Raw genomic sequence first — 17,265 nt, forward strand, 5'->3', positions numbered from 1 at the left:
ACATGAGGAATTTGATCGCAAGCTTCAAACAGATAGAATCAGAATCATTATTTGAAGCCTGGGATAGATTCAAAAGTATGCTGAGATAGTGCCCCCATCATGGCCTTGAGAGATGGTTGGTTCTACACATATTTTGCAATGGAATCAACTATCACACGAAGGTATCCCTTGATTTTGCAACAGGAGGAGCATTAATGAACAAGAGCCTTGATGAAGCTGAAGAGATCATAGAGAATGTGGCACGGAACCACCATCAGTGTCCAACCGAAAGATCTGGTGGTTCTTTCTCAGGGAATCCAATAAAGGCGTCAGGAAATTCGACGTATATACAGTCACATTCATGTCTACAAAGCTGGACTCTCTGACCAAGAAGCTTGAGGCCATGGGAAATAACACGGCCAATGCAATAATATGTGTTTGTGAAACTTGCGGAAGTATGGATCACGCTCAAGATACTTGCCCCTAGGGCCAATACAAGCACAGATAAACCAACTTGAGCAATGCAATGCAATAGTCAGTTACAACCAAAAGCAAAATAATCCGTACTCCAACACACACAACTCTGGATGGATGAACCAACCAAATTTTTTGTACCGGAATAATCAGGACTAAGGACCAGCAAAACAAAGCTATCAGCCTGGGCAACAGAGCTACTCATCTGGACAATAGACTTATCAACAACAACAACCTTCACAACTATCCAGAATTGAAAAGAAGCTCGAAGAAGCTCTCTCAGAGCAAAAAGAGAGGATGAATGAGATCAAGCAATTGACTCAAAGACTAGAAAATTTCAAAAAACATCAAAAGATGCAAGATAGCCAGATAGCCCAGTCCTTTTCAAGAGCACAGGGAACATTTCCAGGAAAGCCTGATATAAACCTGGTGGAACACCACAACCGCATCGAGCTGAGGAGCGGACGAACTTTGGGAGACCCCCAAATCACTACTCAGAAAGGACTTGACCCAGAGGAAGAGCCCTCTCCCCTAATGCCCAATCAGATCCAGAACAGGGATAGAGAGGAGATCACCAAGAAAGTTGAAGGAACTCTTCAAATCCCCCCCCCCCCCCCCACAAAGTCAAACAATTCCTTTCCCTCAGAAACTGATAACATCCCAAAAGGATGAAGAGTTCAACCGATTCCTGAAGAAGATTAAGGAAATTTACGTAGAAGTACCACTGATAGATGCACTGCACTAAACGTCGAAGTTCGCAAAATTTTTAACGGGTATTTTATCTAACAGGAGGCTGAAGGGCGACTTCGAGACCGTAGCATTAACGAAAAATTGTAGCGCTCTACTTATGGCAAATATTCCACCGAAACTTCAAGATTCAGGGAGTTTTCCCATACCTTGTAAAATTGGTTCTGAACTCATACAGAAAACTTTCTGCGACTTGGGAGCCGGCGTTAGCCTACTTCCGTATTCGTTATGTAAGAATCTAGGACTCCAAAATATTAAATTGACTACTATGACGTTGCAATTAGCTGACCATTCATGTAGATACCCAATGAGAATAGTGGAAGACGTGTCAGTAGAAGTAGGCGGATGCATCATTCCCACAGATTTCATTGTCCTAGATATGGAGGAGGATTCCAAGATATCAATTATCCTTGGGAGACAATTCCTTGGCACTGCTGGAGCCCTCATTGATGTGAAAAGTCATACGTTATCCTTGGAGATCGGCAAAGAAAGGTTAGAATTTGATTTATCTGATTCTTCTAATTGCGCCCCCTCTTCTCAGGGAAATTCTAGCAAGATGAACATACACAAAGCTGAGGAATGCAGTTTCCAAGAGAGATCCCCTCCAGCGAGCAATAAGAAGTACATTTGTCCTGCGCGAGCGAAACTAAAGGTGCAGACTGGAGCATTAACCCTAAGAGGAGAGCCGTGCTTCCATGGGTTTAGTCCATACTAACTAAAACGGGGTCAAATTAAAGACCTAAAACAAACCCTTCTTGGGAGGCAACCCAAGGGTTTTCATTTTAGTTCATTATTCCGTTTATCATTTTATTTCTCTAGTAAGTTCAGTCGAGTACTGTTATTATTTCTTCAATTTTGGATATTCACTTTCAGGATGTGCATAGCCACCACGAGCTGGTCGTGAGCATTTCATGGGCATGGAGGCGTCAGAGGAGCCAAAATGGTGAAAGGCGAGTCACCGTACGCTTAAGGGAGTCGGCCGTGTGACCGCACACGGCCGTGCGAAGCCAACAGGGGGACAAAGGCCATTGGTCGTGCAACCTTACACGGTCATGTGACCTATGCAGAGAAAAGAAGGACACAAGTCGTGCCAATTGGCACGGGAGTGCAAGACTACCAGTGAAGAAGGAGACACGGGTCGTGCCGTGTGATCAAGGCAGAGAGGAAGAAGGCACGGGCCGTGCCAACCAGCACGACTGTGCGATTTTGGTCGAGAGGAGAAGAGAGGGGGTTGTGCCAATTGGCACGACCATGCAGAAAACCTACTTACCCGACCATGTTTATAAGACGCGGTCGTGCCCCTACCCGTGTGCGCCACCCACCCCTTTAAAAAGCCCTAATTCCCATCTCCTTCTCTCCCAAAAGTTTTCTCCTCCCCACTACACCTCATCAAACCCCAATCCCTACCTCTAAAGTTCATCTTTACTTAGATCTACATCTAGATCTAACACTTCTTCAGACCACAAATCCGGAAAGAGAGAAGCAACACCCCTATTTTTCTTCCTTCTCCTCCTCTTCCATCCTCAAGATCCATCTCCACCTACAAGGAATTCCTCAAAGTTCACCTTGCACATCATGTCGCAAATCTTGAAGAGATTTCGTCGAGGAAGCGGTGGATCTGGTGAAGGAGATACGCTGGGAGGCGATAAAGGCAAGGGGAAGGCTTCTTCTTCAAAAGACAAAGGAAAAAGGGTGGCGCGCGATGAAGGTAATGAAAACGAGTTTAATATTATTTTTAGAAATTATGAACATAAAGCTAGATATGATATCCTTGTCACTAGAAGAATTATATGCACTAGATATATGGATCCCACTACTTTGGATATGCTATGAATTAAGGATGACGTAGATTGGATGATTAGTTCCTTAGTCTGGAAGGATATTATGTACACTCATTCACCAACTTACCCCCGCCTAGTTCTTGAATTTTTGAGCTTAATTGATGTTAAATTTTCATCTGAGGGTGACTACGTAGGGGTCATAACTTTTAGGTTGATGAATAAAGAAGTTCAGTGGATGTTTAGCGATTTTAATAATTTTTTTAGTTTACCTATTGGTGGTGCCCGTAGATTTGATGATGAGATTAAATGGAATGAATTTTTGACGTCAATAACCGGATCAAAGAACCCTTATGAACCCTCTAGAGCTAAGGCATTCCGCATGCAAAACCCGACCTTTAGATACCTTCACCGAGTAATGAGAAAAATGATTTTTGGTTGAGGAGAGAGTGATGGGGTGGTTAGAAAGGTAGAGCTTTATTCTCTTTGGGTGGTATTGAATAAAGTGGATTTTGATTCCGGATTTCATTTCTTACAAAATTTGTTGAGGGCAGCTAAAGCATCTTCGGGGATGATAGTGTTTGATGGATTGATCACCCAAATAGCATTTAATCTGGGTTGTGAGCTTAATGTGTTAGAGGTCATTCATGGTAATGACAAGATCGACATCGATTCTTGTCTTGCAATGAAGATGATTTGTCGGGATGAGAATGAGTTCACCTTCCCTAGGAACAATGGTTTTCCATTACCCTTTCCTTGCCCCGAGCGCACTTCAGTTCACAACCCTGCGAACTCGGTTATTACTGACTTAAACCCCGAGACTATTCCCTCCCTTATATAAGATACCGAGTACCACCAAGAGCCCTCATCATCAGGATTCCCGCAACCTTCAGGATATCCGGAACCTCCTAGGCACTCTTTTGCCTATGGTACGAGACCTTCTAGATTTGATTTTTCTGACTTTCGTGCCTCCTTAGACTCCCTCCATGAGAAGTAAAATGCCCAACAACAATTGTTGGAAGGTCATTTCAAGTTATCTGACGATCAATTTAGGGAGGTACAAGATCATTTTCAGTTTACTAGAGATTTCTATAGTCAAGTGTCAGGATTTGTTCAGGACTATGAGGTTGACCAGGAAAGAATGAGAAATTTTATGGATGATATGGATATTACTAGACAACAAGTAGATGCCCTTTATCAATATCATCAACACATTGGCCATCTTCCTGGTATGCCTAGATTTCCCTCTTGCACACAACGGGGACCCCCTTATCCCCCACCCCCGCCACCGTATTGATTTCATCAGGATGATGAAAAGTTTAAGTCTGGGGGGGGGGGGGGGGGTATTGTATCTGCACAACTTGAGTCGAGTCGAGTTTTTCTCTTCTTTCTGAATATTTTATTAGTTTGCTTTGTTTACTCACATTTTATTAATTTCATATTTCTACTTGTATCTCATTTGCACTTTCCTTTCCTACTTGTAATTCTTTATCATTTTTGTTTCTTTTTGAAAAAAATATAAAAAAAATAGTTTTGAGGCATATTTGAGAACATCAAACCTTCTACTTTTTCTGCTAACTTGTCCGATAGCAAAATGACTAGTATTTTCTTAGTTCATGTGTTGTCAAGATAGTGTTAGTATGTTTGGTGTATCTCCTTTCTCTATCTTTAGTAGCATGAAATAAGCTAAGTATTGTACGGAATTTGGTATAAGTCTTGGCCTAACCTTAAAAATCTTATTTTCACTACACTTAAGTATTTAAGCTTAAATAGTAGAAATATTTTTTTAAAATACTTATGATTCATCCAAATTGTTTAATACTTTTGTTCCCATGGCAATTTCTTATTTACATTTTGGTTATTGGATAACCTCGGATCATGGAAGATCATTTGGAAAAATCTAAATCCCAACATATGCATATCGCATTTGTGATTAGTGCTACACCTCTATAGCACAAAAAAAATGTGTTGAAAAAGGGATAAAAAATAATTGTCATGAGTGGAAACTAACAATTTACCCCTTTGAGATCGAGTTAGGTTATTGGGAAAATAAATGTTATGTTTCTCTTGATTCCGAGTGGTATCCTTTGGGACCTTGTGTAATTTAAGGAAAACGAACCAAGTATGTGGCAGGTAAGTGTTTATCACCGAGGATATTAGGAGCTCAATTGTATGACGACTTAACTAAGACAGAGAATTAAAACTTGAAGAGTTTGAGTTACTTATTGCACCGAGCACAAAGAACTTATGCTTAGGCCATACTTAGGTTACTCCATAATCGTGCTTATTAATGAAACTAGTTGATAGAGTTAGACAAATGCACTAGGGAATATGAAACACTGTAGGAACTCATGAACATAGTTTGCAGCATTTTGCTTGAGGACAAGCAAGGTTCAAGTCTGGGGGTGTGATGTGCATAAATATTATGATCGTTTATGCATGCTTTAATGCACATTCACTTGCTTTATGTGTATATATTCGTTGCATGATCGTCTCTCTTACCATATACTCATCATAAATACTCTTTTATTCGGAGATCTGCTCTTTGTTTTGTAATGTGTTGATAGGGATAACTTTCGGAGTAAAAATAGTGATTGTCGACGCACCAGAATGAGGCAGAGAACACGACCGTGCAACCTCGCACAACCGTGTGGCCAAGCAGAGGAAGAACAGTGCACGATCGTGCAACTCTTACATGATTGTGCGACCAAATAGAGATGGATCCGCTGATGGCCATGCAAATGCACGGCCGTGCCCCCTACGACCAACAGCCAAGCCATGCACGGTCATGCAATCCTGCATGGTCGTGTCCCAGGAGCAGTGCCCTAGATCCACACGGTCGTGCAAATTGGCACGACCGTGCAGCGCGACCAGAGGCAAAAGAAGGCACAACCGTGCCACATCTGCACGGTCGTGCCGTGGCGCTGTGCCTTAGCCTATAAAAAGGGTTCTAACCCTTCTCCTCGAGGGGGGAGCAAATCGTTAAAAGGAGAATTGCCTTGGTACCATTCCATGCCATCCAGGACCTTCATCCAGCGATCCTTCATCACCACATCAACTTCAGAAGAAAAGGATTGGATCCGAAGATCACTCGTCGTCGTTGGATAAGCATCCTTTCTCTTTCTCTCTTCTTGTTTGAGGATTGTTTACTTAATTACATTATGTCTTCGGGTTTTTCTCTGATGTCTATGGAGTAGATTCCTTGTTCTAGGATTAGGGAGTAGTTATGGATTGATTTTGATGTAAGACTCATATTTATGCCTTTATTCATTGGATGATTTCGCTTGCTTTGTTTCAACTACTATGCACGAGACTTGTCGCTAGATTTCCATATCGTATTAATTGATTGTGTAGAAATTGTGAACCTCGTAAAGAGAGTATCTTAGATCGTATACCCGAGGGGCCCTATTGACAGGGGTAACCCGTTCATGGACATCCAGGGTATTTCCTTGAAAGGAGAGGTAACTTCTCCGCAAGGAAGTAAGAGACCAAACCAAGCCCTTATTTCTATCCTTAATGACACTAATTAGAGTTGCGTTCTTGTGATCTACCGAGGCGCTATAGTGACAAGGGTTAACTGTAACAGGATTTCACAAGGATCTTCTCTATTTAGTGCTTAAGGATAGTTGCTTTAGCTTCCGGCGAATGCATGTTGATGGACAATGAGTAAAGGATAGAACATAATACATCAATACCACCACAATGAAACTGAACTCCTAGAACTCTTCATAAAACAAGTTAATTACTTTCTCTTTACTAGTTCTCGATTCTGCTACCCAATCTCTTTTCTTTAGATAACTTACAACCATCGATAGTTTAGCTAATCCTAAGTGAACCATTGCTAGTGCTTATAACCAGTCCTCGTGGGATCGATAATCTGTTGGATCGAGAAGCGCTAGAGGGGGGGGTGAATAGTGCTCGTGGCTTTCACTATTTTCAAATTCGTAAATCGTACGAGTTTAAGCAGTGGAATAAAGAAAAGGGAACAAAAATAATACACAAGGACACGAGGAGTTACTTGGTTCGGAGCTTGTGGCGACTCTTACTCTAAGGCCCGTTGATCCGGCGGTAAGAATGGGGGGCCCACCTTCTGAAGGGTCCCAACCTAAGGACGGATGGAGGGCTGGCCAAGCGGGTAATGGTCCGAGCGGAGCTAGAGATAACCCATCCATGGGCTTGGGTTTCCGACGCCAAGGCAGGAAGATCGGAGCTGGGACCGAAGGGCCGATCGGGTGGTCCGTTCGGCCAGGATAGGGGCGAGGGTACAAAGGTGGCCGAGCGGCCTATGCGCTCGGCTCGGGTTATGGGATATCAGCAGAAGCATGTCTGATGATTAGGCCGTACACAATATCACACGATGGAGGATCTTGCCGTCACATCATGGGAAGGTTGATATAGTAGCAGTATGGCCTCATGGACGTCTTCCTGACAGATCCATATCTGGGCATGGCCCTTCTGGCAGACCCATACCTGGGCATGGTCAAAGGCAGGTGGTTGCTTTGACTGGCGCGCCCAGGCTTCTTCGAGAGGTCTATATAAGGTCTCCATTTCTTCACCGGAGGTAAGCAAATCTTCATCTTGGGGCCACCTATTCGTTATTCCTCGCTTGACTTGAGCGTCGGAGGGCCGTCGCCGGGACACCCCTCCCGGCTCAGTTTTATTGCAGGTTCGCCGGAGCGCTCGAGGATCCAGCAGGGAGCGCCACGTGCCCAGTGTCCGTTGACTCCTGGTTCGGACAGGATCAAATTGGCGCCGTCTGTGGGAACGCTCCTGCATTCGAACAAGAACAATGGATGAGGCTGGACGACAACACACGGTGGCGCTTTCAACAGAAGAACTCGACGCTCTGGTCGAGATGAGGGCCGCCAAACTTGTGGAGCAAAAACAGAGGGCACAAGCAGCAACATCTGCGTCGGGTGGCCGAGCTGAAGCACCTCGAGCCACCGTCGCATTCCACCGGCCTTAAGTCGTACCAGCTCGGAGAGATAGAGGCTCTTCTTCAGACGAAGTGCAAGACAGAAAAGGGAAAGCTCCCCGAGCGGACACATCTCCGAGCGGATCAATCGCCAATTCTCGAGGCTATTCTACGAGACCCCTACCCAAGCATTATGCCTCCGATCGGCGAGTATAATGGAACAACAGACCCGGATGATCATCTGGGTAAGTTTGATAACACAGCTACACTCCATCAATATACAGATGGAGTAAAGTGCCGCGTCTTCCTCACAACCCTCTCGGGATCGGCTCAACGGTGGTTTCGGAGGTTGCCGGACGGATCCATCACTAGCTTCAAGGACTTCTGAACGGCCTTCCTCCACCATTCCGCTAGCAGTCGGCGGTATCAGAAGACAAGTGTCAGCTTGTTCGCCATCAAGCAAGAGCCGAGAGAATCGCTTCGAGCTTACATTCAGCGATTCAACCAAGTGGCGATGGATATCCCAACGGCCACATCGGAGACGATGATGAATGCCTTCACGCAAGGCCTTGTAGATGGGGACTTCTTCCGGTCGCTCATCCGAAAGCCGCCCCGAGATTATGATCATATGCTGCATCGGGCCAACGAATACATAAATGTGGAAGAAGCGCAAGCCGCTCGGAAAAAGGAAACTCCAACCGAGCGGGCACCTGTTCAGGCCGAGCGGAAACAGCATGCCGCTCAGTAGCCACCAAGAGGACCGAGGGCCGAAGCAATCCGATCCCCCCACGCCAGGTCGCACGTACAAGAAGTGGCTGCCGCTCGGCCCAAGCCAAAGAAGAGGTGGACCCCTATGTTCTGCTCCTTCCATCAGACGGATACGCACAACACAAGGGATTGTCGAAGTCTTCCCTTCGTGGCCAATCCCGTTCCCAGGAAAGCCGAACGACTGTCGACTCCCATCGACAGGAGACAAAGGACCCATGAAGCCGACCGGACCCGCACCGAAAGGCGACATCAACAGACACCCGATCGGCACCGGTCTCCAAGACAGGAGAATCGCCGGGCGTCCAGAGAACGGTCACGACCGTCCGCTTAGGAAGAGGAAAACAGGAGCAATACTTCCCGGGGCGAGATCAACGTCATTGCTGGCGGGCCAACCGGAGGAGACTCCAACCGGGCCAGAAAGGCGGGCGTTCGGCAGCTACAGATCCACACAGTCGGCTGTAGTCAAGAGCGGGCAAGTGGACCGGAAATCACTTTCGTCCCCGGAGACTTGGAAGGAGTAGAAGTGCCCCACGACGATGCTCTGCTCATTAAAGCGGTAATAGCAAATTATACTATTCACCGCCTATTTGTTGACACAGGGAGCTCGGTTAACATCATATTCAAGAAGGGGTTCGATCAGCTGCAAATTGATCGTGCCGAGCTGCTGCCCATGACGACCCCGCTCTACGGGTTTACTGGCAACGAAGTTCAGCCGGTCGGACAAATTCGACTAGCTACCTCACTGGGAGAGGAGCCGCTCAGGAGGACCAGGACAATAAACTTCGTGGTGGTCGACTCTCCTTCGTCCTACAATGTCATTTTGGGACGACCAGCGCTTAGCGAATTCCGAGCCGTCGTCTCAACCTTCCACCAGAAGATGAAGTTCCCCGTCGAAGACAAAGTGGGAGAAGTACGGGGGGATCAGTTAGCAGCTCGGCGATGCTATATCGAGATGGTCCGAGCAGAATCCAACTCTGCTCGGAAGGCGCCTCGAATTGAGGTAAATGCCATCACCGAGAAACCTCCTGCTTTAATTTATGATGAAAAGGAGGAGGTTCAGATCCATCCGAACCGATCGGAGGCCACAACTTTTATCGCCTCTGATCTGGAAAAGGAGCAGAAGGAGGAGCTGATCCAGTGCCTCCAACGAAATCATGATGTCTTCATCTGGTCGACACATGAGTTGCCCGGGGTTTCGCCAAGCCTGGCGCAGCATGAATTGCATGTCCGACCGGACGCTCGGCCAGTGAAGCAGAGGAAAAGGGATTTCAGTGCCGAGCAGAACGCCATCATCCGGGCGGAAGTAGAGAAACTTCTGGAGGCCGGCCACATACGAGAAGTGCAGTTCCCTAGCTGGCTGGCCAACGTGGTATTGGTCTCCAAGCCGGGCGGCAAGTGGAGAGTCTGCATCGACTTTCGGGACTTAAACAAAGCATGCCCCAAAGATTTTTATCCCTTGCCCCGGATAGATCAGCTGGTGGACTCTACGGCCGGTTGTGAATTGATTTGCATGCTCGACGCATACCAAGGCTATCATCAGGTGCCGCTCGCCCGTGAAGATCAAGAAAAGGTTAGCTTTGTGACTGCCGACGGCACGTATTGTTACAATGTGATGCCGTTCGGACTGAAGAATGCTGGGGCCACCTATCAACGCTTGATGAACAAAGTGTTCAGGGAGCAGATCGGGCGGAATCTGGAAGTCTATGTGGACGACATTCTCATTAAGTCTGTCCGAGCAGCCGATCTTTTCAAGGACATAGAAGAAACCTTCCGAACGCTGCGCAAATATGGAGTCAAGCTAAATCCCCAGAAGTGCTTGTTCGGAGCAAAAGGAGGGCGTTTCTTGGGGTACATAGTGACCGAACGGGGAATCGAAGCAAATCCTAGCAAGGTGAAAGCTCTGCAAGACATGCCGCCCCCAAGAAATACAAGAGAAGTGCAGAGGTTGACCGGTCGGATAACTGCTTTGTCTAGATTCATCTCCAAAACCGCCGACCGGAGCCTTCCATTCTTCAAGATCCTGCGCAAGGCTACTAAGTTCCAGTGGGACGAAGAATGTGACCGAGCGTTCGAAGAATTGAAGACGTATCTTAATTCTCCGCCAGTGTTAGCCAAGCCGATCGGGGGTGAGTCACTTTATATTTATTTGTCATCGACTGAGCATGCTGTAGGCTCAGCACTTGTGAGGGCAAGCGGCGAAGAGCAGCCGGTGTATTTTCTAAGCCACATTTTAAAAGATGCTGAATCTCGTTACACCGGGCTCGAGAAGTTGGCCTTTGCTTTGGTTCTAGCCGCTCGGTGCCTTCGACCGTATTTCTTGGCTCACACCATCATTGTCCGGACGAACAGTCCACTCGGAAGAGTACTGTTGAATCCAGAAGCGTCCGGACGGCTCATCAAGTGGACGACAGAATTAGGTGAATTTGACATCCAATATCAGCCCCGCTCGGCGATAAAAGCCCAATCCTTGGCTGATTTTGTGACCGAAGTGCAAAGGCCAGAGCCGGAAGCTATGTGGAGAATATTTGTGGACGGGTCCTCCACTCGGCTCGGAAGTGGGATCGGAATTTTGCTGCTCTCACCTCAAGAAGAGAAGATGCACCTATCCGTCCGGCTGGATTACAAAGCTACCAACAACGAAGCAGAGTATGAGACCCTCATAGCCGGATTGCAGGCAGGGTGCCGGTCGGGTGACTCTCTATTCGGATTCGCAGTTGGCCGCTCAACAACTTTCTGGCACCTTTGAAATCAATAGTGTTCGGCTTAAACTCTACGTTGAGGCCTTTGAAAAGCTCAAAGCTACTTTCCGAGAGGTTCTTATACAGAAGATCCCCCGAACGGAGAACCAGGCAGCAGACGAGTTAGCCAAACTCGCGAGTTCAATAACACCAGTTGCCATTCAGCAACCAATTGAAAAAGTACTGCTGGTGGCGCACGTCGATCGGATGCAAGGCCTCACGTTTCCAAGCGACTGGAGGACACCTATTATAGAATTTCTCCGTTCGGGCACCACACCCTCCGATGAATATGCAGCCCGGCTCCTCAGAAGAAGAGCCGGTCGGTTTACACTCATCGGAGATCAGCTTTACAAGAAAGCTTTCTCGCGCCCGTTGCTGAAATGTGTAAGCTTGGAGGACTCAGCTTACATCCTCCAAGAAGTACATCAAGGATCATGCGGGGGTCATCCGGGCGGGCGCTCATTGGCCAAGAAGATCCTCTTGGCCGGATACTTTTGGCCAACTTTACAAACAGATGCCGCTCGGACAGTATCTACCTGCCTTTCATGCCAGAAGTATCACAACTTCTCCCACCGACCGGCCGAAGAAATGAAGGCGTCAAGCGTTTCATGCCCGTTCGACCAATGGGGAATGGATATTGTCGGTCCATTTCCGATGGCGGCGGGCAGAGGAAATTCTTACTAGTGGCGGTAGACTATTTCTCCAAGTGGGTGGAGGCCGAGCCGCTAGCAAAGATCACTGAACAAATGGTTAAAAAATTCATCTGGCAACACATCATTTGTCGGTTCGGCATCCCTCGCCGACTAGTGTCCGACAACGGGCGGCAGTTCACAGGGAAGATGTTAGAGGATTGGTGCAAGAGCTACGGCATTGAGCAACATTTCACATCCGTGGCCTATCCTCAGAGCAACGGTCAAGCTGAAGTGGCCAACCGGGAAATTCTCCGTATTCTGCGCGCTCGGCTCGACCATTTGGGAGGAAGTTGGCCGGATGAAGTGCCGAACGTCTTGTGGGCCATCCGAACAACGCCAAAAGAAGGGACAGGAGTCACACCGTTCCATTTGGTATATGGTGGCGAGGCCGTCATTCCGGTTGAAGTCGGCGTGGAGTCCGCCCGGATCCAGAGCTACGATGAGGACAACGCCGAACGGAGAAACGTGGAGCTGGATTTGGTAGAAGAGGAGAGGGCAAAGGCATCCGTTCGGCTGATGGCGTACCGACAACGAATGAAGCAAAACTATAACCGGCGCGTCATTCCCCGATCATTCCAGATCGGCGACCTTGTCTGGAAGAAAGTCAAGCCGGTCGGCGACGTCGGCAAGCTTGAAGCTCCATGGGCAGGTCCCTTCAGAATCATCGAAAAGCTCCGCTCGGGCGCGTATTATCTGGAGGATGAGGAAGGTCGACAGCTAGATAGGCCGTGGAGCGCGAACCACCTCCAGCCTTACCGGGCAGGGTGAAAGGTGTGCCTATGTAAATCATCTTATGTACTTTTTTTCGACTGAATACTTGAAATGCAGAAACGAAAAATCAAGAGAACAAATAAGACATCGCCAACAAAAGAACGAAGGCCCCGAGCCGCTCGGCCGGAGGTAAATGGGTCGGGCCAAGCGCTCTAAAATTGAAGGCCCCGTACCATTCGGACGGAGGTATATTATCCTAGCCCAGATGCTCGACGAAGCAGACCCTGAGCCATTCGGCCAAGAGTACGTTATCCGAGCTGGGTGAAAGGAACCAAAAGTGATAAAAAGGAGGGCAAAAAGCTTCGCCGAACGGAAGCGTCAAAATTAGCCAGAGTCGTCTAGCCCAGACGTTAAACCGTAGAGCCGCACCGATCGGCTATAAACATCCGCGCCGACGAGCACCGTCGTTAAAAATCGAGAGCCGCGCCGATCGGCTATAAACATCCGCGCCGACGAGCACCGTCGTTAAAAATCGAGAGCCGCGCCGATCGGCTATAAAAACCGAGCGGAAAACCGACGAGCACCGTCGTTAAAAATCGAGAGCCGCGCCGATCGGCTATAAACAGCCGCGCCGACGAGCACTGTCTCTAACAAACGACGGCCGCACCGACCGGCTATAAAAACCGAGCGGAAAACCGACGAGCACCGTCGTTAAAAATCGAGAGCCGCGCCGATCGGCTATAAACATCCGCGCCGACGAGCACCGTCGTTAAAAATCGAGAGCCGCGCCGATCGGCTATAAACATCCGAGCCGACGAGCACCGTCGTTAAAAATCGAGAGCCGCGCCGATCGGCTATAAACATCCGAGCCGACGAGCACCGTCGTTAAAAATCGAGAGCCGCACCGACCGGCTATAAAAACCGAGCGGAAAGCCGACGAGCACCGTCGTTAAAAATCGAGAGCCGCACCGACCGGCTATAAAAATCGAGCGGAAAACCGACGAGCACCGTCGTTAAAAATCGAGAGCCGCGTCGATCGGCTATAAACATCCGCGCCGACGAGCACCGTCGTTAAAAATCGAGAGCCGCACCGACCGGCTATAAAAACCGAGCGGAAAACCGACGAGCACCGTTGTTAAAAATCGAGAGCCGCGTCGATCGGCTATAAACCTCCGCGCCGACGAGCACCGTCGTTAAAAATCGAGAGCCGCACCGACCGGCTATAAAAACCGAGCGGAAAGCCGACGAGCACCGTCGTTAAAAATTGAGAGCCGCGCCGATCGGCTATAAACATCCGCGCCGACGAGCACCGTCGTTAAAAATCGAGAGCCGCGCCGATCGGCTATAAACATCCGAGTCGACGAGCACCGTCGTTAAAAATCGAGAGCCGCGCCGATCGGCTATAAACATCCGAGCCGACGAGCACCGTCGTTAAAAATCGAGAGCCGCGCCGATCGGCTATAAACATCCGCGCCGACGAGCACCGTCGTTAAAAATCGAGAGCCGCGCCGATCGGCTATAAACATCCGCGCCGACGAGCACCGTCGTTAAAAATCGAGAGCTGCGCAGATCGGCTATAAACATCCGCGCCAACGAGCACCGTCGTTAAAAATCGAGAGCCGCGCCGATCGGCTATAAATATACCAAGCGGAAGAACGAATATCAGAGTAAGAAACCGCGGAAACTACAAATATTAAAACATTCAGGCCCGATTGGGGGTTGGTCCTTCGATACTCGGCGTTTGTTGACTTCACGCAAGCAGGATACGTGCAGAGCAAGTAGGTCTTCTCGCTCAGACTTTATGCAATGAGCCGAGCCGATCGGACGCATGAGGGAGAAAGCTTAAGAGCATGACTGACAGAGATTTTACAAGCATCAATGTTAAGCAAACAGAAGAATATTATGGACAATGAGTAGGAAGACAGGAAAAGGGGCATAGTTTCATTAGAAGAAAAATTATGCCGAACGGCACGTACAAAAATTTTACATCCGCCGAGCGGATGAAGTACAAAAAGTGCTTGAAATAACCCGCATCACTCCGGATCCTCAAAATTAAAAAAGGTGTCCGGGATGTCGTCAATCATGGCCGCCAGTTCGGGAGGGGGAATGCTCAGGTCAGCAGGAAGATGCCCCCCCTTCTTGAAGTACGCCGTGGTGACCTTGACCGCCTCGAGGAAGGTTGAGGAGACGTTTCCACCAAACTTTTCGCCAAACCGCTCCGAGCGGATGTATTCCTGGCGTGCTGCTGCTAGCCGACTTGGCTCGCCCTCCTTATATTTTTTGAGTACCGCTCGGGAAGCGGTTAAGGTATCTTGGACTGCCTTCAAGTCCATCTCAGCTTCGGTGCGTTCGGCCGAACGGATCTCCCGCTCGGCATCCAGCTCGGCCCCTAGCTTCTTAGACTGCTGATCTAGGGCCCGGACTTCGACTTTCATTTTATCTAGATCAGCAATTGCCTGCCTCTTCCGACCATTGGCGCGCTTCACGTCCCCGTCCCGCCAGATCGGCAGCCTTCTTCTGTTCGGCCTCAAGAGCTTGTTTCTCCCGCTCGGCCGTGGGACCTCCCGACACTTGGAGTTTTTCTAGGAGATCCTCCAACTCGGCTAGCCGATGGCTCGTGGCGATTTGCTCAGCCCAGCGCTGTAAGGGAAATAATAATATCAAGAATCAAACAACAGCATGACACGGGAATGAAGATGGGTTTACCTGAGTGGCCTGCTGCATATTGTTATCGCCGAGCTGCTTGGGCGTCATAAGGGCCACCTGAATCTGGGCGTCCTCGAAGAGCTTGGCGGGCGGACAGCAAATATTCCTCCGAGGGAATCGGAGGGTGGTCTTGATGGTAGGGTGGCCGGACGGCGCTTCTTCAGTCGCGGCCGCCTGATGCGAGGACTCCCCTATGGTGGAAGTTTCGCCCAACCGACGTAAGCGGCGGCGAGTTCGGGGAGGAGAGCCGGAGGGCTGTGCGATAGGCGAGGCCACAGGGGTCCCGATCTGCGGGGGCGTGCGGTCAGGCGAAGTTACGCTGATCGGCGCCTGTGGTTCCCCCTCTTGGGTCGGCGGAAGGCTGGGGTCTCTTCGACGTTTCCGCCGAACCTCCAATGGTGGATCTCCAACCTGGGGAACGCCCAGCTCGGCGGGGGCCGAGGAAACAGGATCCGCCTCAACCTCCGTTGAAGCGGATGGGGCAGTTTCTGTTTCAGGGGCGGACTGCGCCCCCCCTCTCCTGCATCCGCCGGGCGGCTGGGGATGAGTCCCCGCTCGGCGAGCTCTTTTTTCGTAGCCGCTTCAATCTCCACGGACTTCAATTTCAGGTTAGCGGTAGCCTTGGAACGCCACATGACTTCAGCTGCAGTAAACGAAATTAAAATCAATTAGACAAAAAAGACTAAGAGAGTAAAGAATCCTTACTCATGCGGAAGGGGAGATTTGCCCGAACGGGAGACAATCCGAAAATATACAACACCCCCTTGAGCAGCAACTGGTCGATCTTGTATCGCTGACCAGACAACCAGTTCGCCGCATGAAGATAGGCTGGATTGCTTCTGAACTTGCCGAGCTCCGGCTGAGTCGGCACAGTGGTCTGCCATTTGGTTCGGAATGCTGGCCGCTCGGGAAGTCGAATATAGAAGAAAAACTCCTTCCAGTGTTTGTTGGAGGTCGGCATATTATCAAAAAATTTAATGCCTATTCTACTTTGGAAGATAAAAGTGCCCGGCTCGGATTGTTTGGGGTAGAAGAAGAAATGGAATATTTTGGGGTCAAGAGGGATACTGTGCAGCTTAAAGAGGACGACCACCCCGCTCAGCAGCCTAAAGGAGTTCGGCACAAGTTGGCCGAGCGGGATGCGAAAATAGTTACAAACCTCTAAAATAAAAGGATGGGTAGGAAATCTAAGGCCACCCTGGAATTGGTCTAAAAAGAAACAGATTGTGCCGATCGACGGGTCATGTGGTCGGTTAGTCGGGTCGGCTATAACTATTTCATGGTTATCGGGAATCCCATACGTCCGAACTAGGAGCCGAGCACCCTCCTCATTAAACCGACTCTCCATGGTCACATACCAGGGACCGTGAACGCTGGTGGCGGGTTCAGAGGAACTTGCCATCTCGGAGAGGCAAGAGGATAGCAAGAAATCGAAAGAAGGGGAGCGAAAGAGGCGAAATGAGCAGGGAAAACCTAGTAAGTGAAGGAAGAAGACTCACTGAGGAGGAAACGGGCGGAAAAGATCACCGGAGAAAAGGTAGCAGCCGGAAAGTGGGACTGGATCGCCGAAGGCTACAGCGGCAGAGGAGGCAGAAGGAGGAAGCACGAGCGAGCGTGCGGCAGAGGAGGAGAACTGAGACTTTATACAGCCGGGGCTCGTCGACCTCCGCCGTCCGACAAGGACGCCATCGGGCTGTCCATTTCAAACGGGGGGCGTCCCATCGTAAGTGACGCCGCCGCCACACAATGGTCGACAC

The 17,265-nt window shown here is 49.1% G+C and overlaps 1 non-coding gene across 1 annotated transcript; it reads right to left on the bottom strand.

Annotated features, from left to right (window-relative positions):
• On the bottom strand, positions 1-106 carry LOC121994402. Its single transcript, XR_006115708.1, has one exon. It is a non-coding gene; the product is annotated as a small nucleolar RNA R71 (small nucleolar RNA).
• Between the last annotated feature and the right edge of the window lie 17,159 nt (positions 107-17,265).

This window comes from Zingiber officinale, chromosome 1B, assembly GCF_018446385.1.
Source record: "Zingiber officinale cultivar Zhangliang chromosome 1B, Zo_v1.1, whole genome shotgun sequence".
NCBI lineage: Eukaryota > Viridiplantae > Streptophyta > Magnoliopsida > Zingiberales > Zingiberaceae > Zingiber > Zingiber officinale.